The sequence below is a fragment of the Squalius cephalus genome, assembly GCF_949319135.1.
Source record: "Squalius cephalus genome assembly, chromosome: 7".
NCBI lineage: Eukaryota > Metazoa > Chordata > Actinopteri > Cypriniformes > Leuciscidae > Squalius > Squalius cephalus.
This window is the reverse complement of record NC_137128.1, coordinates 33,726,215-33,753,957: the sequence shown is the minus strand read 5'-3', so window position 1 is coordinate 33,753,957 and position 27,743 is coordinate 33,726,215. Positions and strand designations below refer to the sequence as shown.

Sequence of the window (27,743 nt, the reverse complement as noted above, 5' to 3'; positions counted from 1 at the left end):
CAAGTGCTTGTGAGCACTTCGACTTGGCGCAGTAATATCTTCACTCGTGAAAAATCCTCTCACCGGCCCCCGCTCCCTCCAGTGAAGATATAGGTTGTTTGCATATGACGTCACGTTACTGCGTTGCCATGGCGCGAAATGCAGATGGAGGGCAGGAAGTGATTTGCTACATTTAGGAAGCACTATAACAAACTCAAAATGCCTATGTTTTGCGTCGCTTATGGTTGCTCAAATTGATCAAACCGTGAAACCATGAGGAGTGTTTATCGTGTACCAAAAGTTGTTGTTCATAAGGGGGAAAAATGCAAGAAATTGACCGAAAAACGCCAGAAAAAATGGCTTGCAAACCTACGTCTTAGAGCCCTGCATTTCAGCCCGAGCCCGACGGGCCCCGACTTTTTTACGCCCCTAGGGCCGGGCTTCGGGCCAATTTTCACGTCATAGTTCACATGCGGGCCGGGCCTCGGGCCTTTTTTGAGCTATCCTTCTTTTTATATTTTTAGACATTAATAAAAAAAAAAATATGAGAAGTCGACGATAGAAAAACAAACATAGAAAGACATTTAATAACCTCATAACTTTCATAATCTTATAATTATTTACACTGACATATGATTGACATGACAGTCGCACGCACGCACGCACGCGCACATGTAAGTGGTTTCCCGTCAGCGGGACCAACGATTCACCTCATGTGCAAATAATGGAGAATATTAAGAGAAAAATTGCGAGTGATAGAAGAGAGGACTGGGTTAAAATCTTCCACTGTGGATGCTATTCTTTTTCTCCACGATGCTCTGTAAGAGACTATTCTAACTTTTCGTTTGATTGGACTTTATTTTCGTTTAACTGTTGGAAACGTCTGATGTTTTTCGTTTTTCGTTCGATTGGACTTTATTTTCGTTTAACTGTTGGAAACTACTGGAAAAAAGAATGGCCATGTTCTGTGGTGCATTTTTGAGGTAAGATAACCTGCAAGTTTGTTTTTGATTTATTTTATTTAATTTGTTTAGATTGACTATTGCTCATTTCGTTTGCGAGCGCTGTTGCGAGCAGCCCGAGCCTGCCTCAGTATTTTAAAAAAAAATTACTCACTGTGGTTTAATAAATAAACATTAAACTAACTGTCTGTGTGATATGCTTGAAGTGTTTTACATCTATGGATTTTATTGTAGCTGAGTAAAGTATTAGCGTTGATTTGAGAGGCTAAATTGATCAAACATGTTTTACTCGCTGTTGGCTCGGCTTGCTTGGCCGTCATTTTTTTTTTTAAATGCTCCCAACATTTGTCTAAATTAGCTTAATAAAGAAATGAAAAGAAAAGAAACATAACTAACAAAACGGCCATATTTTAATGGCAGTCTGCCGCTGTGAAGAAGAAGAAGAAGAAAAAAAACCGGGCTCGGGTCGGACTCGGGCTGATAATTCTGATGAGCTGTCGGACACGGGTCGGGCTAGGGCCTGAGCGTCTCGGGCCTAGATTTGAGGCCCGTGCAGGGCTCTACTACGTCTGCGGTCGGGAATCGGAAAATGCCCGTGTGTGCAGTGATCACTTCATTAAAGGTCAGTTAATACAACTTATGTGGCTATGTTTGTGTAACGTAACTCACTCACTCACACACACACACACACACACACGCACACACACAGTTACCAGTTTCCGAACTTTGTAAAGTCAAAGTAATTGTTTCTTCTTTTCTTTGAGTTTGTAAGTTACCCCCTGTAACTGAAGACAATCGCGTAACGTTAGCAAAGCTACCTACAAAGTGTTTTGAGGGTGCAGCCTTCAGTGGTTTAGTGGTGTTTCGGCGGACCTTTGAGAGTGGTTAACCTAATAACGTAAAGTAAACAGCCGTAAAAGTAACGTCGAGAAGCGCCGCAGCGTTGAATGGTTGTTAGGGTTAACGTTACGGATAATCCACAGGACAAAATAGAATGACAGCCTCGATGACAGGCAAATCTTTCAATTCAGTTGAAAAATCACTCCTCTTCATAATGCAAGGATCACATCCAAGATATGTTTAGATTTTTTGTCTTTATCTTTCTCTTGTAATAGCGTCTAAAGTAGTACAGTACAGACTTTCCTCCATCTCGTCCATTCCGCTCTTCACTTCCTGCCCTCCATTTTAATTTCGCGCGTCATCACAATCACGTGACTGCAAACCACCTATTACTGCGCCAAGTCGAAGTGCTTCCAAGCACTTGCTATAGTATTCCGCCATACAATATAGTTATCCATTTTACACGCTTAGAAAAGCGCAACGTTTTGTTTTGTGTCACCGTCCTAGGTCGAGTTACACTACGCGAGTAACTGTATTTAAATAGGGAAAACGTGGAGGTGTTTGGTAGCTTCTCTGCTTGGCCCATATTGAATGAACTGGGCTAAGCTAAGTGCTATCAAAGTGTCGCCGCGCACCAGAGCGATTTAGTGCACGCACTGAGACGAGAGAGGTATGTATCAACTCGTCTTAGTTAAGGGAATAACATAGTTTAATATGAAAAAACGGTGGAGTATCCCTTTAAATATTTAAGCCATTTTGCCTGAGATGTTAAGAACTTTGGTATAAAGGTCAGTGTACAGAATACAGTGTATTTCACTGGCCAATAGATGGACTTTATTGTGGCACTTATTTTTGTAGAAATTCAAATACACTCTGCATCATCATCAACACTTTCATGTTACACACATTGAGAGAGCTGAACTCCATCAAGACAGTTTAAATAACTTGCTTCTCATGTTACATTTGTTTTAAATCTTCAAACACCTTTCTATACAAACAATTGTCTAATAAATAAAATAAACATTGTGTAGTTAAATGACAATCCTAAACAGCAGCAGGAAGTTCAGCGAGGAGGAAGTTCCTGTGTGTGTTTCTGTGTGATCTTCAGTGACTTACAGCTCAGAGAACTGAGAGCCTCAACAGAGAACTGAGCTGATCTGATTCAACATGGACAGATGCCTCATACTTATTCTCATTGTGGGAACAGGTACATTATTTATCCATTTAATTTGTTTTTAATTCTCAAACCCTAAAGGCTAAATTTATTTCAGTAATTTAGTACTTTAGTAATTTGTATTCCTGTAAAACATGATTTGAAATGTGTTTGCAAAAGTATTTTGTCAATTTTGCTTTCACAAATCAAAAATATTGTTTTTAATTGTTGACAGGTTTGGTGACTGGAGACAACATTGAGCCAGATAAAGAGACAGAAAAAAACTCTAAAGAAACAGAAACTGTCAAGCTGAGCTGCTCATATAGTACAAGTAGTGAATATGTTTATCTTTACTGGTACAGACAGTATCCAAACAAAGAACCGCAGTATTTATTACGCAAAGGTGCACGATCATTGAGTGCTAATGCTTATACACACACCTCTGATGATCGGTTTCAGTCGACTACATCACGAACATCCACTGAACTCACTATTACTCATGTACGTCTGTCAGATTCAGCTCTCTATTATTGTGCTCTGAGAGTTGGAGCCCAGTGATACAAAACATGAAACACGTCGTACAAAAACCTGAAGCTCTTTTCACTTTGAACAAATCTAGAGAAAACCACAATCAAAACCCCAATCTAATGTAATAAAATATGTGGTAACACCTGTGTGAGGTTGAATTAGGCCTGTTATAAAACTTCAAAGAAACAACAAAATGTTCAGGATATCACGTTTCATGAGGTTCCTTTCAGTGCACATCTTCATTTCTACTTCTTTAATTACTACATTTCAATCATTATCATTATGACTAAGGAGATTACTTTGACAAAACTTTTAGTTAGCAGCAAATCCAAAACCACGTGTCTTCTACATTCATGTGAACATATTTAAAAAATTAAAAATTAAATTAAAATTAAATTAATATATACATATTTTTAGTACAGTTCAAAAGTTAAAAAAGGTAAAAACTTTAAAAGTCAAACAGGATCTGCCATCACTGTTAAAAAAAAAAAAAAAAAAAAAAAAGTATTTTTCAATTCATTGAAATTTGTCATTTCAATTGTGTATGATGGCACTCTGGAGAAGTGCCATTGTGATCATATTTTTATATATCTGGGGTTAGTAGCACTATCAAACAATGATTCTTTTCTTGCTTAATGAATTTTCCTTATGTGTCTATGTGCACATTCCTTGCAGCCAATGGGCAAAATTTTTATTCATATTATTTCAATTATATTTCAGGATGTAATTCTCAAGACAAAGTTGATCAGCATACACAGATTCAATATGCTGTTGAAGGTGATGATGTAACAATCAACTGTACATATCAGACTGCTTACACAAACCCGACTCTCTTCTGGTAACAGCAGAAAGTAAATGGAAACCCCAAGTACATGCTAAATAAATTCTCTAAAACCGGACAAAATCAGGATGAATTCAAGGAGAGATTTCAAGCAAATCTCAGCAAAACTTCCGTTCCTCTGACAATCCAGGATGTGTGTGTGTCTGTAGTAATAGTAGTAATGCTGTACTACCCACAGTGACAGGAAACACATCATCACTGTACAAAAACCCTCTCAACAATAAAACTCTATCCTCAAACTGAGGTTTCAGAAAAGGGCCAGTGCATCACAAAACACTTAAAATATCATACAGCAGTTCAGACAGTGGTGGTGTATGTAGAAAGAAAAGTAGCAGACAGAAATGCATCTAAACATCTAATGCAAAAAAAGAAGTAATAAAGAAATGCATCTATAAATACTGAATTTATAATTTATAATTTTGTGAATTTATAAATAGATATGAGAAAGCCAGCCAGTGAAAGTGATGTTACAGTAATAATAAAAATAAACTAAGCTAATTTTGTAACAGACCTTAACAGACCTCACAGACAGTTACATGTTGATATGCAATAATCCAATCATTATTTACTAACGCCATTTCTTTTGATATATTCTCTCCAGATCCAAAACCATAAACCAGTAATGATGCAGATGTTAATGTGGAATTGAAATCCATGTGCACCCTGCTTTAAAGAAGTAAAAATAAAATAAAAAATAAAATAAAATAAAATAAAATAAAGACAAAAGGGAAGAGCAATTCTTTTTAAATACTTTAGAAATGTATATGGTTAGAGCAGACAGATGAAATTCATTCTAGTCTTCTCAAATATTAAATCTGATAAATGCTGATGATCTAAACAGAAGCTCCTCCTATAAAGTTTTTAGGTCGACTACATCCCAGAGATGCCAAAACAAGAAGAGGCTCAGAACTCCTCAGTGTATTGTTTATTACTTTGGTGATTGGAAAGCACAACAGACATAATGACACACTGGCAAAGGGTGGTTATCTTTCTATTCACATATTTGTGGGGTAAGTGGCATCATGAAATATGTGTGGTTTTAGATTCATTTTTTATATTCACTGCGTGCGTGAATGTGTGCGAGATTTTTACATTTCTAAAACATTTTTTTATATATTCTATTTTAGGCTGTGATTCTCTGGATAGTGTTAAACAGAAAACAACAGATCAAATTGCTTTTGAAGGGGAATCTGTAACAATCAACTGTACATATTCAACCACTGATTCATTTCCATATCTCTTCTGGTACCAGCAAGAAATTAATGGATTCCCTAAATATATGCTAAAGAAATTTCCCGGATCTGGTGAGATTGATGAACAGTTTAAAGAGAGATTTGATGCCAATCTCAACACCTCTACAACTTCAGTTCCTCTGACAATCCAGGATGTGTGTGTGTCTGACTCTGCTGTGTATTACTGTGCTCTGAGGCCCACTGTGACTCAAACACACTCAACACTCATACAAAAACCCTGCAAATACACAAGCCCTATTAAATATTCTTGATTCGTCTTTGGACTAAGTTTATAATTTCAAACTATTCTATGTCATATCATAAATCGATTTACCCATTTTTTACTTTTGACATTAACTTTATCCTATTATAAATTATATTTAGGCATTTAATGTCAAAATAATCCACAGTGCTCAATATGCGGTTAAAATACATACACTGAATGTATTTGGTCATTATTATAAATCTATTATGATGAGTAAATAAAACACATTTCAGCGCACATTTCTGTCAAATAATGCACATAATGACTAATTGGGCACCAGACGAGGGCGATATACACTCATAATTCAGCTTTTCAAAGCAGGGTTATTATTATATCTTAAACTAAAACTAAAACAATAAAAAACATTTTTGTTACTTGCTTTTTTATTTCAGCTAGTTACCAAAGCAACATTTACCATTTTCAATCAGTTTAACTTGATGTAAAATAATTAAAACTGAAATAAAAACTAATAAAAACTATATATATTATATTGGGGTGCGTATGCCACTGACCACACTTCATCTACTGTATGTACTGTAATAGGCCAGCACTGTTTTATTTGTTTTCAAAGACAGTCATGTGCATACAAACAACATGTCTGATTCAACAACAACAACAACAACAACACAAATGTATTATTTAAAAAATATGGAGATGTTAGAGGTCATAAAAATGGTTGATCTAATAACAACATTTTATTTTGGCAAAATACATCCTATACTCAACTGAACTAATTATTATAGATGATGTCACTCTCACATCCAGCACTTTACTATTGTGCTATATATGCTCAAATAATCAGTCAATGATGGGACAATACATTACACCCATTAATTGTACATGAAAAACAGACAAAAACATTAGAGATTGTAACTGGCTCGTTGTTCTGTCCTGAAATGTAAAACTTATGATGTGTCTCAGAGAGGAGGGACTACACAGATCTGACACAATCTGATCACTTCAGACTCTATAGAAACAATTCAGTCTGAATCATCTTAAAGTGAACACAGTGCACTGCACAATGGATATTTATTCAGTTATACTCATATACAGTCTGGCATGTATGTATACTTAAATGTTACTTGTATTATCTGTTGTTAATGATGAGTTTAATTAAAACAAAACTAATTAAAAATGTACCTTTTCCGGATTTTTTCAGCTGCTGTGTCTGGAAACATCACACCGAAGAAAACGGAGCTTTTTGCTGAGGAGAGATCAAATGTTACATTATCCTGTAGTTATTCCTCTGCAGATTATCTATACTGGTACCGTCAGTATCCCAGATCAGCTCCTGAATTGATTGTGCACATCTTTGATGGTGCAACAAACGCCAAAAAGTCTGATGTAGATCCAAGACTGTCTGTTAAACTCACTAAAAGGGAACAAACCCATGTGGATCTGGAGATCTCCTTTGCTGAAGTGTCAGACTCTGCTCTGTATTACTGTGCTCTGCAGCCCACAGTCACAGGAAACACATCAGCTCTATACAAAAACACTTTACCCAGTGAGAGAGAGCAAGAATATCACTGATACAGCGAGTCAAACAGCCTTAAATTGACAATGATCTTACATCCATACAGTACTGTCCTTCACTTTTCATGCACCGTACTTTTTCCAAGGGATTTAATAGATTCTGACACACAAATTAGACAGACAGACAGACAGACACACAGACAGACAAACAGACAGACAGACAGACAGACAGACAGACAGGCAGGCAGGCAGGCAGGCAGGCAGGCAGGCAGACAGGCAGGCAGGCAGGCAGGCAGGCAGACAGACAGACAGACAGACAGGCAGGCAGGCAGGCAGACAGACAGACAGCGTGTGCCAGTGAGCAGGAAGTTCATGGGTGTCTTTACGTCCTTCAGTGTCTCATAAGCAGTGCAGCAGAACATCGAAAGGCTCAACACAAGAACAGCTGATCTTATTCAACATGGACAGGTGTTTTCTGCTCATAGTAATTATGGGAACAGGTACATTTAGCAAATGATGATGAAACAGTGGAGGTTTGAAAAATCTAACAAATGCAAATGTTCCAACAAACTTCTTTTAGACATTTTATTGTTCGCATTGTGTCTTGTGTTTTACCTTTTTTCCATTCCACTTATTGTTCACAGGTTTGGTGTCTGGGGACAATATTGAGCCAGATAAAGAGAAAAATGTTATCTCAAAAGAAAGGGAAACTGTCAAGCTGAGCTGCTCATATAGTACAACCAGCGATACTGTTCGGCTTTACTGGTACAGACAGTATCCACATGCAGAACCTTTGTATTTAGCGTATAAAGGTGCTCGATCCGTGAGTGCTGCAGACACCTCTGATGATCGGTTTCAGTCGACTACATCACGAACATCCACTGAACTCACTATTACTGATCTACGTCTGTCAGATTCAGCTCTCTATTATTGTGCTCTGAGAGTTGGAGCCCAGTGATACAAAACATGAAACATGTCGTACAAAAACCTGAAGCTCTTTTCACTTTGAACCGCTTTAGAGAAAACCACAATCACAACCCCAATCTATCCAGCCCCAAATATAATAAAATATGTGGTAACACCTGTGTGAAGATTATTTAAGACATAAAAGAAAACCAGATAATTAAAAAAAAAAGCTTAAAAATATTGTTTCATTACTTTCCTGCATGTCTGCAGCATCAAATTCATTTGCATTTAGTCAGCAAATTCCTGTACATTAAATTAACGGTATAATCATTTTAACATTTAGAATTAAACTTTTGAGTGTGTACAGTAAATGTTGAAAATTGTTTTATTACAAAAAAGATATTAAAAGTCCAACAGGTAAAAACTGCAACCATTTCTTCTTTAAAGGTTTTCTGTTTTTATTTAAATGTAATTGCAGAACCTGGCCACCCTGTGGCAGAACTGTACCCTATTATGCATGCAAGCTCCTCCTATATGAGTTTAACCTGTGCAATACAGTGACATCTAAACTCAGGCTGGCTCATGTTCATCGTCATAATATTTCACAAACTCAGGCTGACTCATGTTCATTATCATCATATTTCACAAATATCATCTTATTTTATATGCTTGTAAACACACATAGCAACATTGTGTCTGCCCAGATCCGGCCCACATCTGGCACACGTGGAAAGATGATCTGGCCCACATGCAGCGTGGAATGACGGCCCTTGGGCGGACCGCTCCTGTTTGCCAGATCTGGGCCACAAGCAGGCCATAGCAATGCCACATGTCAGCCAAGAGCAAAGAAATAAACCAGAACTGGACCTTATCTGAGCCACAAAATCTGTGTATATTAAATATGGAGTCATCTCAGCCTTAATAAGCCTGTTAACAAAAAGAATCACTGAAGGAAAGAAGAGAACAGAAAAAAAGAGACGAGCAGAAACACAAGAACTACAACTGACTTCAGCCACAGCCTTAGATGAAATCAACTGAGAAGACATTAAATCTCTGAAGATCTCATCAGAGGAGGATTAAACAACTCCACAAACAGCATTACCAGCTTCACTTATTACTAACCAGACTGACTTTATTTCTGTCAGGGGTCTACAAAAGTTTTTATTGAGAATTAACAGAGGTTTAACTCTAACGTGTTTCATTTGAATCACCATAACAGTGATTAGTGTTTCCATTAGCTGGGCTCTTAACTCTTATTATATCTTTTGTCTTTTTTGGCCGCTGTGACGTGTTTGTCAAACACATTTCCAGTAGCAAAGAAAGCTAAAGTGAAACGAGATCAGGTGATGATGGTTACGTGATGATGGTTTTATAATCGATCCATGCAGATCTCAACAAATCCTCAAGCTCAGTTTGTGTGTGTGTGTGTGTGTGTGTGTGTGTGACTCTGCTGTGTACTGCTCTGCTCTGAAGCCCACAGTGACTGTCTGAAACACATAAACTGCATGAATCAGAGCTCTTAGTTCTTGTCAGGATGTTTTTAACATGATGTTTCCCTCAATATGCATATTCCAGCTATGTGGATTTTCTTTACATACCCCCCCCCCCCCCCCCCCCCCAAATAATTAACAAAAACTCTTCTTTGAATGCATCAATGTGACATCAGTAAATATATTCACAATGATATTTATATGACTATACAGTGCTGATCATAATGCAAAAATGTACTATGAATATTTTTGTTAACTATGAATTTTTGTTATAATATTCATAGGTCATATTTCCCTTTTCCACAAAGATGTCTTGCTCAGTTATAAAACTCTCCAGCAGTGGGTGGAGCTGATTCACTGATGTTGACAGTGTGAGATGCTGACAGGGTGAATTACTATTTTGGCATCATTGATAATCTCTCTGAGGACAACATGCTTCATTTTACTTGGATAATAATCCAACTTTGCATTGGTAAGAAATCATTTCAGCATTATGTCAGTCAAAATAAAAACAAAAAATATTTCTGTGAATGTATGAATTCCTGAAAGTTTAATGATTGTATAGCTTAATTAATTGACGCCCTTTTTTTTCCACAGAAACTTCTTTGGCTGATACAATACAACCATTTACTTCAGAAAAACATGTTGTTGAGGGAAGAAATGTGACTCTCTCCTGTAACTACAGTACAACTGGTGTCACTGTTAACTCTCTCCAGTGGTATCGCCAGAATCTCAGAACAAAACCAGAGATTTTACTTCTTGTCACTGAATATTTAAATAAATCTGAGCCTGGTCTTCGACTGTTTTCAAAAGCTACAAAAGAGATCAAACGTGTGGATCTGGAGATCTCCTCTGCTGAAGTGTCAGACTCTGCTGTGTATTACTGTGCTCTGGTGCCCACAGTCACAGGAAACACTACAACACTGGACAAAAACCTGATACATAGAACTGCATCTACAGTACATTACACATTCGGATCCCTGGATTTTCACTCGAAGATAAATTTAGCTAAAAAAGTAAATGCAAATCTTGTGTTTAAGTCTTGACTTTATTATAATTGATTTTTATTAAAGTGATGACATGAAAGATGCTACTCTGTCTTTGTGACATTATGAAGCAACAGTGTGATAAACTGATTTTTAGATGCGCTCCCTTTCCCCCAGGAGGTGAGGAAGGAGGAGCTTCACGTATCTGAGAGTATTTTACTGAACCTGACAGAGACCGTCATAAGATCATTCAAGCTGAGACTGTGAGCACACACACAATGATCCTCCATTCAGTTATTCTGTTCTCTGCTTTAGTATGTAAGTACCATCACTTCAATGCTGTCCTTAAATTATCACAATGAAGTATGTATAATTAATTATATGGTCTTATTTGTGGCCTTCATATTTAAAAGTACACTATATTATATAACCACTAATACATAAATACTAATAGTGCGCTATAAGTGAATTAGGCTAACTTCTGAAATGCTCACATTTTACCAGCATAGTGATAATATTTGAACCCTCTATTTCACCTCTATTTCATTTTTCTTTGCAGGTGCCAGTAATGGAGATACTATTACACCAGACAAAACACAGGAGTTTGCAGCCGAGGGTTCAAGTGTTAACTTATCCTGCAGTTATTCTTCTGCATGGTCTTTACTTTGGTACCGTCAGTATCCCGGATCAGCTCCTGAATTCCTTGTGCTCATTTCAGACAGTGCAAAAGATGTGAAGCCATCTGGAGTAGATCAAAGATTCACTACTAAGATCAGAAAAGACAATCAAACCCATGTGGATCTGGAGATCTCCTCTGCTACAATGTCAGACTCTGCTGTGTATTACTGTGCTCTGATGCCCACAGTGACAGGAAACACAAGAACACTGTACAAAAACCTGCTTGCCCTAGTGAAAAAAAAGTATACTTTATTGTATTTGAAATATATTCCATTTTTCAATAGTACATTGCAAATATACTAACAAAAATTGTAAACTTAATATTACGACTTATATCTGCAAAAAATGACGTGAATGCACAAGCAAACTTGACTGTGCTGGTCAGAACGTGTAATCTATGTTCTGGACGTGCTATTTCCACTATTACTCGCTGAAACATGGCAACTAAACTCAGAGAATTCACAACGTTTTATTACAACAGTGTTCTCATTATAATGGCATGTATATGACAGTCCCAATTATAGTTATAAATGTGCATTACTGTTTGAGCTGTGCACGCTAAAGATAAAGATAATCACCGCTTTACTGCATCGTTCATTAACTCAACCAAAAGCATCCTATATTAGATTAATCAGCTATATACAAAAAGTAAACATATTACACTTTGCAATGACATAAAATGCTGCGAATGTTCAAGCGAACTTGACTGTGCTTGTCATGAAGCCTATAACGATTACATAACAAATGACCATTTATCGGCCGATATCGAAATGTGGTCGATATATCATCCCTAATATATATATATCCCTAAAATAATGTACACTTTAATATCAATAATCAAGCATGTAATTAGTCCTTACACAGGCATATACTTAAAGTATAAGTATACTTGAAGTTGTTCCGATTTAGCACACAAAAGTACACTAAATACACTTTAAGTTATGCTTTACTACAATTTAATTACAACTTAAATATACTTAGTACAAAATAAGATGTTTCAAAATAACACACTTCAAGTTAACTAATCATTAACATACTTATACTAGCCTAAATTAGTCTGGCTGTAAGTATACTTAGCATGTTTATTTTTTATTTTTTTTAATTTTTTTATAATATAACAAAAAAGGAAACAATGCTGTTCCAAGTCAAGTCACCTTTATTTATATTAAGCTTTATACAATATACATTGTTTCAAAGCAGCTTTGAGTAAACTAACACTTCCACAGTTCAGGAGAAATGGACCCTTAAATCTTGAATTAGACCCTCACTGTAAACGATTACTGTTGTTTTCACAGCATTATACTGTTTTTCTCAACAGTTTCCCTTATTTCTAGAAGCATTGGCCATTCAAAGGAGCCACATGAAATAGAAATGCATGATTATTTTAGAAAAGTGTTAGTTTACTCATTCGCATGTACAAATGTGGCCAATACACAGTCAAGGCACACCTTCTTCAGATAACTTTTACTTTAACACTGCAAAGAAAAAAGAAAAACAGGTGCATGATGCCCAGTGGTATATACAATGGCTTTACGATACACAGAGAGACGAGTAGAGGGGATCAAGCATGTGTTCAAAAACATCTCCATTTTGTGAAATATTATTCATGGTTGAAACCAGTTGAAACACATTTGAAGTAATTTCAAACTTTACCCACAAGGGGTCAGAATTGCTCTCTTCGTGTGTGAGTAGATCATGTGACATGATAAGTTAAAGAAGTAGATCTCAGTGAGACTTTTTTTTTAAGAGCACCGTTTAGTCGTGTTCCGTGAATTTCAGTTATTTTACCTCAGGGAACAACTATGTTTTGCTGGGCTTTGATTTCCCTGTGTTTCATAGCACATTATGATGGTAAGCACTTTTATTCTGTTTCTACCCACTTTCACAGAAAAGAGTTTACTTTCATTTAGGTTATTAAATGTTTCTTTACTTTGAAATAATTCATGTTAATGACTTATTTTTTAAAAATTTTCCAGTGTCCTCGGGACAGGACAGGGTTGAACAGTCTTATGGAGAAATGCCTGCAAGTGAAGGAGATAAAGTAATCTTAAGGTGTAATTATACTACAACTTCTACAAGTCCATACCTCTTCTGGTACAAACAGCTCCCAAACAGATCACCAACATTCATTCTGAATAAATATACATTTAGTGAAGGAACTACTGAGAATGAATTTAAGGAGAGATTTTCTGCAACATTGGACTCCACATCAAGATCAGTTCCTCTGACAATCCAGGATGTGTGTGTGTCTGACTCTGCTGTGTATTACTGTGCTCTGAGGCCCACTGTGACTCAAACACACTCAACACTCATACAAAAACTTAGGGAGACACATTACAGCGGATGATAGGGCTGGGTATATTGACACAAATTTCACAATTCGATTCGATTTGGATTCACAAGCTTGCAATTCCATTCGATTTCGATTCCGATTCGATTTGATTCAATATTGATTATGTTGGATATCAGGTACAATACATGGCATATTTTCTCAAGGAAAACAAATCTCTTAACTAGCCTAATGCTGTAAACTATGGGAGTCAGTTGTAGTAGCCTAATAGGCTTCATAGCCTACTATAATATTGAAGGCAAAAATTAACTGATTTGTATACAAACACGTAAATTACACTTTTATTTATTTTTATAATAATAAAGTTAGATTAAATATAAACATTTAAATGGTGGCTGTCATAAAAACCTGCCAGATTTATTCAAACATGCATTAAAAATTAAAGAACCTTAAAAATTAGGCCTAATGAATATGTAATAGGCCTATGGTGCATATATTTAGCAAAATGCTCCTCTCTAGAGTTAATTTTTCTAGCTGACTATTGAATAACGAGTTAATGGTCACTGGATAGGATTTTTCTGAGGTAAATGTGACGTTACATGACAAGCTGATTTACTGACGTCTTTCCACGGTTGAAACACTGATTGAGATTCCATGTCACATGATACGGATTTTGATAAGTTGTACTCTACCTTTTAACATACTTTCAGATGCTCATGTTTATTTCGCGCGGTAACTGGTATTATTAAGGCGGAAGAGAATATCATGTTGCTGCTCTTGAGCTGAGCTGCGCCAGAGCGATCTCACGCCACAGCGCCAAAACGGTATTTATGTCTTTGAATTTCGTAAAAAAATGGACGTAGCCTAATTTGAAATCTGAGACTTTGTTTCATATCATTAGTAACAAAGCACAAAGATTATTGCGATTTATTGGATGGGATGCGCACTACAATATTACATTCATTCATCAACTGAAAACAGGATGACTAATCGATTCTTGTGATTTAAGAATCGATATTGGTTCGTAAAAATGAGAATGATTAAAATCGAGAAATCGATATTTTTGACCCAGCCCTAGCGAATGAAATAATAACTAAGCAATAAAGGGTATAAACTGCATAAAACTCCCATATTTACACAGAATTGGAATGACTGGCATTCACATCACCTGTCATTTGCATTCTTTTTTTCAAAATATCGAAGAGTTTAATTGATGTTTTATTTGACCGCTACCAATAACTGTATTCTTAGTTCTATTTAACACATTTCAACCAAGTTTAAAACCATTTCACACTTTCCCCCCAAAATTCAATAAAGAAAATATGAAAAAAAAAGTCTGCAGATTTTGTCTAGGCTTAATAAGTATCTTGTGGAATAGGGAACAAAATATATATTTTTATAATTACTACACTAAATGCAGTTTATATTTCCCACTGAGAAGTTTTGATAAGACTGAGATTGACCGTAATTAAATAACCCATTTTGAAATTATTAATAAATTCGGATGATCCTGAAATAAAACTAATCCATTGACCACCTGACTACAGAAGATTGCATGTCCTTTACAGTGACTGAATTAAATTGCACAAGAAAGAATGTGGACCAACAACACAAGGGGCCCTATTTTAGCGATCCAAGCGCATGGTCTAAAGCGCAGGGCGCAAGCGCACTTAGGGCGTGTCCGAATCCACTTTTGCTAGTTTAACAAGGGGGGGGGGGGGGGGATGGTCGGCGCACCCGGCTCATGGTCTAAAAGGGTTGTCCCTATTCTCTTAATGAGTAATGGGTGTGTTTTGGGCGTAGCGTGACATAAACCAATCAGAGTCTCATCTCCCATTCCCTTTAAAAGCCAGTTGCGCTTGCGCCATGGCGGATTCGCTATTTACATGGCGGAATTTGTAAGCGGAAACTAAAGACTGAACGCTTATCCAGAGAGCAAACGGATCTGCTCGTGTGCGAGGTTAAGCAAGCAAGCAGACCATCTACAGGACAAGCCGGATTCCACCATATCTTTATGTTTACAATAATAATCTTTTACATTGTAATCCTTTCATTTTTAATATTTGGCTAGTTTGTGTGCCGCTGCTTGTGTAATAAGCAGAATGTACGAGCGTTGTGCACCCGCCTTTAGACGCACATTACTAACGCGCTCTTTAAATAACAAAAAATAAATGAATACTGCCATTGACTTTAGACCAGGATTCAGTTGTTCAATGGTGCAGTCTATTTCAGTTGCCTCAAAATTGCAATGCGCCTGAACACCTTGATTTCAGACCAGCACGTCCATGGGCGCACAGATGGGCGCAAATGCATTTACTATTTAAACAACGTGACGCAGGACGTGAAAATGATAACTGTGTCGGGCTGAAACTAGGCAAAAAAGGTGTAGCCTATGATCGGGCCAAAAACTGCTGTATCACATTCTGTTTGTGTTCTGAGCATTTATGTTGTACAAGTTAGTAAGTAACCACAAGAGGGAGCACTATATGCACTATAGCATATGAATAGTGATGACACTGTGGACTATGAAACAGATCTGATCTGCTCTTTCATTTAGATCTCTGGAAGAGGGAGGGTTTAAAGCTTTGACATCTGATGTGATCTTGTTAAGCGTCTGTTAGAGAGTCTGTTCGACAGAGCATAAGGAACAAAAACAATGATACTCCATTCTGTCATTCTGCTTTCTGCATTTGCATGTAAGTATTGAAGTATTTTGAGTATTACATCTAAGAGTTCAGAGCAGAGTTGCTCATTTCTGATCAAAATTAAGTACAAATTGTATTTCTTTACATTGTACAGTATCTTGTATTTTATGCTGGTACGTCTAAAATGACTGATTCAATTTAAACAGCAGTTTATTAAAGATTTGATCTACTTTTGCAGATGCAACATATGGAAATGACATTAAACCAAACAAAACAGAGGAGTTTGCTGTCGAGGGTTCAAGTGTTAAATTATCCTGCAGTTATTCATCTGCATATTCTCTTCACTGGTACCGTCAGTATCCCGGATCAGCTCCTGAATTCCTTGAGCTCATCTCAGACGGTGCAAAAGAAGCTCAGAAGTCTTCCAGATTCACCACTGAGATCAGAAAAGAAAAACAAAACTATGTGTATCTGGAGCAGGGTTATTATAGTTTTGCATTTTTCATTAGTTTTTATTTTTATTTCGTTTTGACTTTTTGTTTTCAAATTCAGTTTAGTTTTAATTAGTTTTTAAAGTGGGTTTGCTAGTTTAGTTTAGTTTTTATTTTTTGAAAATGCTTAGTTTTAGTTTAGTTTTTATTAGTTTTAGTGTTAGTTTTAGTCTTTTTTTGTAATTTGGGTTATTTGTCAGGGGCAAGATTCAAAAAGGTCAGAAAAAGTATTGTGTAATAATAACTCAACAAAAACATCTAATTTTAGAAAAAAATTCACACCTCATTGAAATTCCTTTACCTCTTACAAAATCCACACGCCATACCAAAAATCTACACATCTTTTGTACAGAATTCAATACCACAGCTGTACAATTTTCACACCCTATACTAAATTTACCCTATACAGTCAATAGCCTACTCATCTGGATTGAAGCAGCAAACATTCAGTGTAAAAGTAAAAAAATGACATAACATTATTTAATATTTGAATCACAGCTTATATAGCCTAGTGTTTTGACATCGACAACCACAACCAAAAAGTGCATTTTACCTCAAACTTGCGACTAGTTAACTTTCTAAAGAAGGCGCAATCGCTTCTTGGGTTGACATTAACACAGAATTTAAAATATTTTTGTACCACTTTTTAATGTGTGATTGTGTAAAGGTGTTCACGAGATAGAGATACCAACCTTTCGCGAACTTGCTTTCAACGTCGAACTAACACTCGTTCTCATGGAGACGCGGTGTGCACGGAGGGGAGGGACAAAGTACATTGTGTGTGTGTGTGCGCGCGCGCATGTGAGAGACGCATGAGTGACAGAGAGACGGAGGGAGAGCAGGGAAAGGAAATGCAGCTGAACGAATACGCTGCGTGTTTTAAATAGCGTTAAAAAATGAAAGACCTTGACAAAGACGAAAACTAAGGACATTTACTCTATAATTTTATTTTATTTTAGTTAGTTTTGCCAAGCACACATTACAGTTTTAGTTAGTTATCGTTTTTTTGTAATGTCTCGTTTTTATTTTTATTTCAGTTAACGACAATGTTTTTTCCCACCTAGTTTTCGTTTTTTCGTTCGTTTTCGTTAACGATTATAACCTTGATCTGGAGATCTCCTCTGCTGCTCTGAAAGACTCTGCTGTGTACAGATGGTACCCATACTATGGCGGCAAATCAATGCCAATAATCACCGAGCACACAACTGATGCTAGCGCGCGCGGTGAATGACTTCCGCGAGAGGATAACAGATCTACACGCGAAGAAACGGGAACTCGCGAGCTCATTCAAACCCTGCGCGCGCGCATGACATCATCTCAGCACGCAATACAAGCCCTCTCGCGCGCGCATGATCATTCCCCACGCGCTCGCGCTTTATCTGCTCTCGCCTGCTGCTTTTGCTCGCTCGAACAGTTTTATTTTTGGCAGTCGAGGGGCGGGACTTACTGTTTTAATAAACTCAAATGTCATTGGTTACTTTTCCCCTTTTCCAGAAGTCAGTTGCGATTGGACGCCTGTCCAATGACTCGTAATTCACTTGACTTGAGACATGAGACATCACTTCATTTGTTTTATTTATTGTGGTTTATTAATGTGTAATGTGATTTAATGCATTGTTAATATAGAATAGATTCTTACCAGATACTTTATTAACAGAAGTCTTATTGCGTTGTGTTGTTAAGAGAGGCTACAGACTAATGATGCATTTCCATAGTTATTAGCATTGCAAATTGACCCAAATTTGTATACATTTTTACTTTTTATATTCATAACACTGTGATTTGTGTTATTGGCATTAAAATAAAAGAAATTGGAGAAAAATGGGAATGTAAAGTCATACAGGTGAAACTCGAAAATTTTTAATATAAGTTCATGTGCAAAAGTTCATTTATTTCAGTAATTTAACTTACAAGGTGAAACTAATATATTATATAGACTCATTACATGCAAAGTGAGATATTTCAATCCTTTATTTGTTATAATTTTGATGATTATGGCTTACAGCTTATGAAAACCTTTTCACAATATTCTAATTTTGAATTTGTTTCTAATTTTGAACTTTTGCATGATGTTCTAACTTTTCGAGTTTCACCTGTATTTGCTGTATATCACCACTACATTACCACTAATTGTTTACCCAACCAAAATTATATTGGTTCTGAGAACCTCAGAAATGTAAAACGTATCCATTAAATAGTTGCAAATATAACAAGGGCTTTGGATGAAAGATACATTACTTGTTTATATCAATATTCAAGAGTTGTTGTGTAAGCTTTTTGTTATCATCCTGTGTATTACTAGTATGTCCATTTTGTGTGGTTTATTATATTTTCTATTAAATGTAAAAGGGATTCTGGCTTCTCAAGTTAAGATACAGTACACAGCATAAATGATTACACCCCTCTGAAACCCAACAAATTCAGAATTTTTTCTTTATCTAGGACATATTTTATTTTTTAAAGATATGTTATGTTCAGATGGGGTGTAATCATTTATACTGTGTACTGTACTTGCCTCATAGGGCTGGGCAAAAAAATCGTTTTTTAAAATGTGGTCGATTCAAAATCGATTCTCAAACGCCGAGAATCGATTTTTTTCCATCTTTATTTATCTGTTACCCAATTATTAGTTTTCCTCCACTATTCAGGCTTGCAAACTCCATTTTATAGCTAATGCTGTGATTTTATGTTAGTTTGATCTAAATCATAAAATAACCTCAACTAGTACTGCACGTTCATACTTTCTCTTATTAGGTTATTAGCTTACAAAAAGTTAGATGGTTAAGATCACTATATAATATTTTAATATCTAATTTGCTGTGTTTAATAATTTGCTGGGTTTAATTTTGTTCCTCTATATTTTGTAGCAAATTCTGAAAAGGCATTTGTAAGCTAATTCATGCTGTGTACTGTATCTTAACTTGAGAAGCCAGAACCCCTTTTGCATTTAATAGAAAACATAATTAACCACTTATATTACCTAAAAATTTATCAAATATTTGGTCAATTTGCAATGCTAATAACCATGGAAATGCGTCATTAGTCTGTAGCCTAAATATCTCTTAACAACACAACGCAATAAGACTTCTGTTAATAAAGTATCTGGTAAGAATCTATTCTATATTAACAATGCATTAAATCACATTACACATTAATAAACCACAATAAATAAAACAAATGAAGTGATGTCTCATGTCTCAAGTCAAGTGAATTACGAGTCATTGGACAGGCGTCCAATCGCAACTGACTTCTGGAAAAGGGGAAAAGTAACCAATGACATTTGAGTTTATTAAAACAGTAAGTCCCGCCCCTCGACTGCCAAAAATAAAACTGTTCGAGCGAGCAAAAGCAGCAGGCGAGAGCAGATAAAGCGCGAGCGCGTGGGGAATGATCATGCGCGCGCGAGAGGGCTTGTATTGCGTGCTGAGATGATGTCATGCGCGCGCGCAGGGTTTGAATGAGCTCGCGAGTTCCCGTTTCTTCGCGTGTAGATCTGTTATCCTCTCGCGGAAGTCATTCACCGCGCGCGCTAGCATCAGTTGTGTGCTCGGTGATTATTGGCATTGATTTGCCGCCATACCCAACCAGAATGCCTATTACCGCCGCGGTGAAAATAAACCAGCCGCATTTCAAAGTCGTTCCCGAAATGACCGCCAGGTGGCGCAAAGGGACATTGTGCAAAACAGCAGCAATAGCCGTATTTTAAAATGTAAGTGGGTTAAATATAAAACCCTAAGCCTGATAGGCATATTTTTCATATATATAAATAGGCCTATTATGCTACAACAGAATAGAACCAAAGATAGAATCAATTTTAGAACTGAAAAAAATAGAATCAAAAGTTAAAAATAGAGACGATATTAGGAGCAATGACGCTGAATATTTTTACTATTCTATTGAGGAATTAGATAAATGAAGAGCTCTCGTGAGCGATACAATTGCATAGTAATTTATAGTGATTTCAAAAGCAGTCCTTAAAAAAAAATACATGGAGTAGTGTGGTATAATTTTTCAGAGATTACGCGGAACGGGTTTTAGTTAAGATCCTGGTTCCAATGCCCTTAATGTATAGGCTAGGCTACTGCTTTAAAAAAATGTCACAACGCGTTTTGAGATTGTTTTGAATTAAACATTGAAGTTTAAAATGTAGTGTTTTGGCACACCAGGCCGAGTGGCGTTACGCATCGTTCAAAAATCAAGTTTTATTCTGACATGTTGAATTGGCGTTAGAATTTTTTTTTAGATTTATTAGATTTAGATTTTAGATTTCGTTAGATTTATTTTTCTCATAACAGCTAAAATAACTTAATATATGCCTTGTCTTAATATGACCTACTTAATATAGGCAATAGGCATATACTAGCCTATATAATAGCCTAAATTAGCAAAACTTGGCCACTAAATATTTAATTTTCAATTATTTTAATTATCACAATTAAAGTTTTAATTTTATTAAATTGAACAAGCGCAACAATCAGCATTTAATCAAATATTCTAAAATATGTATTATTAATAATAATGTTATTTCAACATAATATTTCGTTTTTTTTGACATAATATGTGTGCGTGCAACAAGCAAGATGTGTATTTGTAAAACAAATATGATACTAAATGAGATTATTTAATGGCTACAACAGTATAGTAGGCCTATAGACTCTATTTGTACAAATTGCTGCACATTAATTTAATTAAATAAAACCTTGTAACGAATTCACACTGTATGGTAGACTGTGTACAGTTGAGACACCTTAAATAACTTGCGTTCGCAGCAAGCACAAGTTGTGATTTTTTGTGTCAGCTGGGAAGGAAATATATACCAGACCTCTTGGAACTTTAATTGAATACATAGCGTTGGTGAAGCATACTGAAATTACATCCCTACAAATTTATTAGGCCCTACTGAAAATAAATGTATCGAATTTAAGCAAAGTAGCCTAAATATTAAGACTGTAAGCCCTTTGCTTGTTACTTAGCCTATAAAGGACTCTTGTAGCCGACTTTGTGTTAATTTAATTTGTAGAGGATTTTTTTAACTCAAACATTAACACTGAAATAAATTAAACTAAATTATTGTAAATTTTTTGGCACACGACGACGAGTGGCGCTATGCATTGTTCCAAAGCCAGGTTTTTTTCTGGCATGTTGAATTAGTGTTCGACAAACGCGGCGGCGCGTTCATTTGAATGAAGACACACTGGAACGTTAGGCCATGTCGCAATGAGTGAATCGTGGCCGAGTGGTTGAACTTACGTTACGATCATTTAGATGACACGGGTTCGAATCCCGAACTAACTTGGATTACTGATATTTTTATATTAGCCTATTAATGCATTTTATAGTCTATTGTTGATGCAGAGAGATTTGTCTAGTTTTAAAACATAGTTTTTTGCTTATAGCCTATTTACAAAATAAAATCACCATGCATTTCCATTTTACACTAAGGAACAAATAGCCTATTATACAATGACTTTACTTTTGTAACCTATAATGATTCCAATCGTAATTTCAAAAGCAGTTCTGTAAAAAAAAAAAAAAAAAAAAAAAAAAAAAAAATATATATATATATATATATATATATATATATATATGACGTTTAAACGACAAACAATAAAATCAGAACCAGTATTTGCGTTCATGGTTCCAGTGGCAGTAATGCATCCACGGCTTTTCAAAATGTCACAAAGCGTTTTGAGATTGTTTTGAATGAAATATTGAAGTTTATAATGAAGTGTTTTGGCAAACCACGACGAGTGGCAAACTCTTTGTTTTGTTTTGCAAACTCAGCTAGCCTGTGGGGTTTGGAGAAGGCAATAGTTGCTTTATCGTGGGGGTGCAGGACAGAGGTGTTAATGTTCCGTCTTTCATATGGAGAGTGTCGGAGCCAGCCTGATGAGGAGGCAAAGGCAAAATTCTTTTAAGGATTAATCTCAAAATCTCCAAAAGTCCATAGCCTATGTACAGTAGGCCTTATATCTTATTAAATTATATATTGTAGTTTTATTGATTGTATTTAAAGGTTTTCCACACACAATTTCAATTTAGCAGATACAGAGCTCTTTAATTCGCGACCCACCTCGTTTTATTGTGAGGTGAATTCAGCAAGGCATGTTGTATCTTTGAAGGAACAAAAGCTATTTGTTACAGTTTTTTCTTTCGTGATTTGTGTGGATGACACACAGCGACATATACAGTATCATCAGCTGTATGGTGTTTTTTTACGCTGAAATGCTTAATTTCGAGAGAGACCCGCCGCGCGCAGTGAGGGAGACCAAACTTACTAAAAAAATATCCAGCGCGAGAGAGACAAAGAAAAACGCCTGTTCTTAATTTATGTTGCTTTGAACTTTTTTCGTTTTGTACCGTTTTAATTTTTTAATTTAGCTGCAATTTCTTTGACAATAGAAATTTAAAATGTTGCAAGAATAAGATTGTGTTTCTTATTTTGCATCACAAAGGGAATAAACTCTATCGATGCAACCCTGTTTAAATAAATAAACTGTTCCGACACTTTATTCATACCTTGAAATGTGCGATGGGTTTTCAAACTTAATTAATTTTCTTTTTCTTTTACATTTTCATTGTTTATTTTTTAATTGAAAGCAATACTGTATTGAAAGTATTTTTCTGATTTGTTCGATCTGTTTTGAAAAATGTCTTCCGTTGCTATGGCCGGGTATCACTGTCAGTCATCTCAATCTCGTGAATGATTCACACACAAATTTCTTTTTAGCAGATTAAAGACGAGCTTCATCATCTTAATTTTCTGGTGCAATCGGCTGACAGTCTTCCTCATCAGATGTGTCGTCTTTGCAGCGGCTCAACTGGAATGTAGCAAATTTATGTTGTAAATTGATAATTAAACAAGATGATTGACTTTAATAAACAGATGCATATTTAAGCATCAAGAATGGAAAAACACAAACACTGTCGGCTACACTGAGATTCGATCTCAGATCGTTTGAAGCTCCGAGAGGCTATTGTTAATGCATTGACCACAGAGCTATCGTCTGAATAGCCTAGGTCTACTATTTTCTCTGTTTTAAAAGTTTGTTATATTCTTTTTTTATTTGCTTATGTTTTTTAACATTGGCAATTTACTGTCTCGAAAAAAATTATAAAAAAAAGTGTTTTTACAAGACCTTGTGCTGTTTATTTATTATTATTATTATTATTATTATTATGCAGATGTTAATTCAGCCATTCTGTTGGATAAAAATTGTCCCTAATGTAAAATGGAAATTAATGGTAATTTTATTTTATAAATATAAAATATTTAATATAGGCTATAGGAGAAAAAAACAATATGGTGTAGCAATATTTTAGAACTATCAAATCTCTCTGCATTAATAATAAAAAAGTAGCCCATGTTTGTTCGGGATTAGAACCCGTGTCATCTGAATTATTGAAACGTAAGTTATAGCCTATACCACTCGGCCACGAATTTGTTTTGTTTTAGTTTGTTTGAAATGTATTTTTACATATTTTGCTTTCGTTAATGTTAACCAATTCTGCTGTAGCATAATAGGCCTATATTTTTCCCCTAAAAGTTTGTTTTATTCTCTGCTTTGTTTGTTTATATTTTTACATATTCAATCAGTCTCATTTTTGTTCAAATAATGAAAAACGGTTTTTTTTTTTACAAGATCTTGCGCCATGTTTTTTTTTTTTTTTTAAATAAACAGAACTTACCTTTTAAAATGCCGCAGTTGCTGCTGTTTTGCCCTGTCACTTGCGGCACCCGGTATAGCCTAGTCATTTCGCGAACGACTTTGAAATTCGACTGGTTTATTTTTGCTGCGGCAGTAATAGGCATTGTGGTTGATTATTTATTAAAGAATTCAATTGATACAACATGTAAGCCTATTTAATTCTGAATATAACAAAGAATGCTTAAACCGACTAACATCGGTTAGTAACTGCAAGTCCTGAAAATGTTTTAATTTTACGGTAAATTATTTTAATTTATTTCACTGTTATGTTTCAGTTAATAAATCTACAAACACATTAAAATAACACAAAGTAAATGACAAGTAACCTATTGACATAGCCTTTCTAAATTATAGAAAAACTGGGCACACAATGTTAACGTGTGTCTACTTTGTTTAAATTTAATGAATTTGAATTCGTTTAACCACAATATTTATCTTGAATTTATCTGTGACCTCAGCTCAGATTACTGCCGCGGCAGATTACGTCATAAAGAGAATAAACTGACACTTTTCAAAGTCTGTGATTACAGCGCCACTCAGCGGTAAAAGGCAGCAAATACACATCCCAATTTTGCCGCCGCGGGAACGGCGGCGGTAAAAGTCTCATTCTGGTTGGGCACCATCTGTATTACTGTGCTCTGGTGCCCACAGTGACTGAAACACACTGAACACTCATACAAAAACAGTGTTCAAGTGCAATTAGTGATTTATATCACTAAGTGCAAATCCACATGCTATTGATTTATAATAATAATAATAATATTTATAATAATTTAAGCAGTAAAACCATTTAGTCTAATGGGGGGGGGGAGGGGTATCCAACTCTAAAGCCTGATTCGCACGGGATAAGTATTACCTGGTGACCTCTAGTAATTTGCAATAATTGTTATTCTAGTGGGGTCATATTTAATTTTTTCAAGGTTTTTGTTTCCTGTGCGCCTTTTTATCCATCTTTCTTGAAGAATGGAGGCTGCGTTGGGAGTGTTTTAGTATTTTGGGTGCTGGGTCATTCACCATACAACTATACAATTCGCAGAAAGAGAAAGCTGAAAACCATCAGAGGAGCAAAAACAAAAAGAATGATTAGATGGAGATGGATGACATGTCTATCAGCAGTCAGTCAGTTTATGTAATTTCTAAATCACACGTGGTCCCCAGATAATACTACTCCAGTGCGAATAGGGCTTAAGATGAAATAGGAGGAGTCTGGCACACATCTGTGATGATCTTGTTGCATTTGCTAGACTGTCACAAAGCTCAGTCCTGCTGTAGTGAACACACACACACACACATGTACAATGATACTTCATTCAGTCATTCTGTTCTCTGCTTTGGCATGTAAGTACATTTTTGTACATTTCATTTTCATTCCAGAAAGCTTGGGTTTTCTTTGAGAACGTGCACATATTTTGTCATCAATAATTTTCTCATCTAACTTAATGAACTTTATTTAATTTAAAATGTAAACTGCTACAATTTATCTCATATCACAATGACAATGTAAGTAACATGTAATAAGTATTATAAGTATTTTTTTATTGTATATATACAATTCCAAATTACTATAAAAAATAAATAACAATTTCATTACTATTTGAAAATTTTAAATGTGTTATTTTGTTCTTTTCCAGATGTGAGTTTTGGAGATGAAATCACACCAGACCGCAGTGAAGAGTTTGCTGCAGTGGCTTCAACTGTTACATTATCCTGCAGTTATTCCTCTGCATATTCACTTCTATGGTACCGTCAGTATCCCGGATCAGCTCCTGAATACCTCGTGTTTATACTAGAGGGTGTGAAAGAGACTAAGAAATCTGAGGTAGATCCCAGGTTCTCTACTAAGACTAGAAAAGAAAAACAGGCCACAGAAGAGATCAAACGTGTGGATCTGGAGATCTCCTCTGCTACAGTGTCAGACTCTGCTGTGTATTACTGTGCTCTGAGGCCCACAGTCACAGGAAACACTAGAACACTGTACAAAAACCTGACACAACTGAAAAGGCATAACTATTATGCCTTCTACTAAACAGACTGAAGCACATATATGAAAGAATCACATTCCCAAATTGCCAACTCAGACACTGAGAACAAAAGTCTGATGGAACATATCCAAATACCCATGTTTAAAATTAGATTTAAAATCTTTGTACAAACCCAACATTAAAGTCATTATATGTGTAAGTCAAAGCTTCATTTCACAAATAAACTAAATTCATAAACAGAATGCAGATTTTTGTTTTTTAAACTTAGGAGTGAAGGGGGTGGATTCCACTGCTGCTTCAATGTATATGTAATGAGTGATTATAATCAAGGTATTAATCAATATTTTTCCTTCTCTGGAGATTTTACTTTGTTATAGAAGTTACCAGTGTGATCACTGAAATGTTCTTTTCATGTATTCTTTAATGTCTGTATTTGATATCTGAATGCAGTTACAGTGCTTGCTTATTTAGCCCGGCTTCCAGAAATGAAATAGGGACATGTTTTGTGTTTGAGAAAGATCTTCAACGTGTTAAAACATATAGGGGTCATTGAAATCTATAGTTTAAGGTACCTTTTCTCAGTTAAAGCCTATATTTTCCATTTAGACTAAAGTTTCTTATCCTTGAGAGAAAGAACTTGTTATCTTGATGTTTTGAGACGAGACTCCTGTTTATAGTTAGAGCCTGGCCAAATCCAACCTTGGAAAAGCTGTGTGTCAGTGTGTGTGTTAGTCTTCTTGGTTACAGGTCAAGGAACCCCTGGCATTATTGGAGATTGATTGAGTTGTTGTTCTGGACATGCTGGCACCCAGCAACCCAAATATGCGACCTGGAAGGTCACGACGTGCCTAACTTCAGGGTCCGAGTGTCAGATGCATAATCTATGGAGATATGCTTCTGTCTATCTGTATATGTGTGGAAAATTACTATGTTTATTTATTTCTTAGCCAATGAGAATCATTCAACCTGTAAGCAATGATGTAACTTAGACCTTGGAAATGGTATAACTGCTGTGATCTTTGTAACTGTAAGCGGGGCGGCCTAAGAACTCCTGTGTGAGTCTTGAAGCTGGACTTCTGCTGATGAAACTGCAAACTATCTTCAGTAAAACTTTTCTTCAATTTATTATAATTCTGACTCCGGGTCTTCTTTCAAACATCTGGTCCTAAACTGTTAACCAGTAACAGGAGGAAGCTACATTAAAAACTAAACTTCATTCTCATTTTCAAATGTTTTTTTTTTCATTTGGTAACCATAAGATGGCGACATGCACCACATATTCATATTATCAAG

The 27,743-nt window shown here is 35.9% G+C and overlaps 1 gene segment (V, D, J or C); it reads left to right on the top strand.

The window, feature by feature from the left end:
• The first annotated feature begins 16,232 nt into the window (after positions 1-16,232).
• On the top strand, positions 16,233-26,581 carry LOC307161210 (T cell receptor alpha variable 18-like). The segment is given in 2 exons: positions 16,233-16,319; positions 26,100-26,581.
• The last annotated feature ends 1,162 nt before the right edge of the window (positions 26,582-27,743 follow it).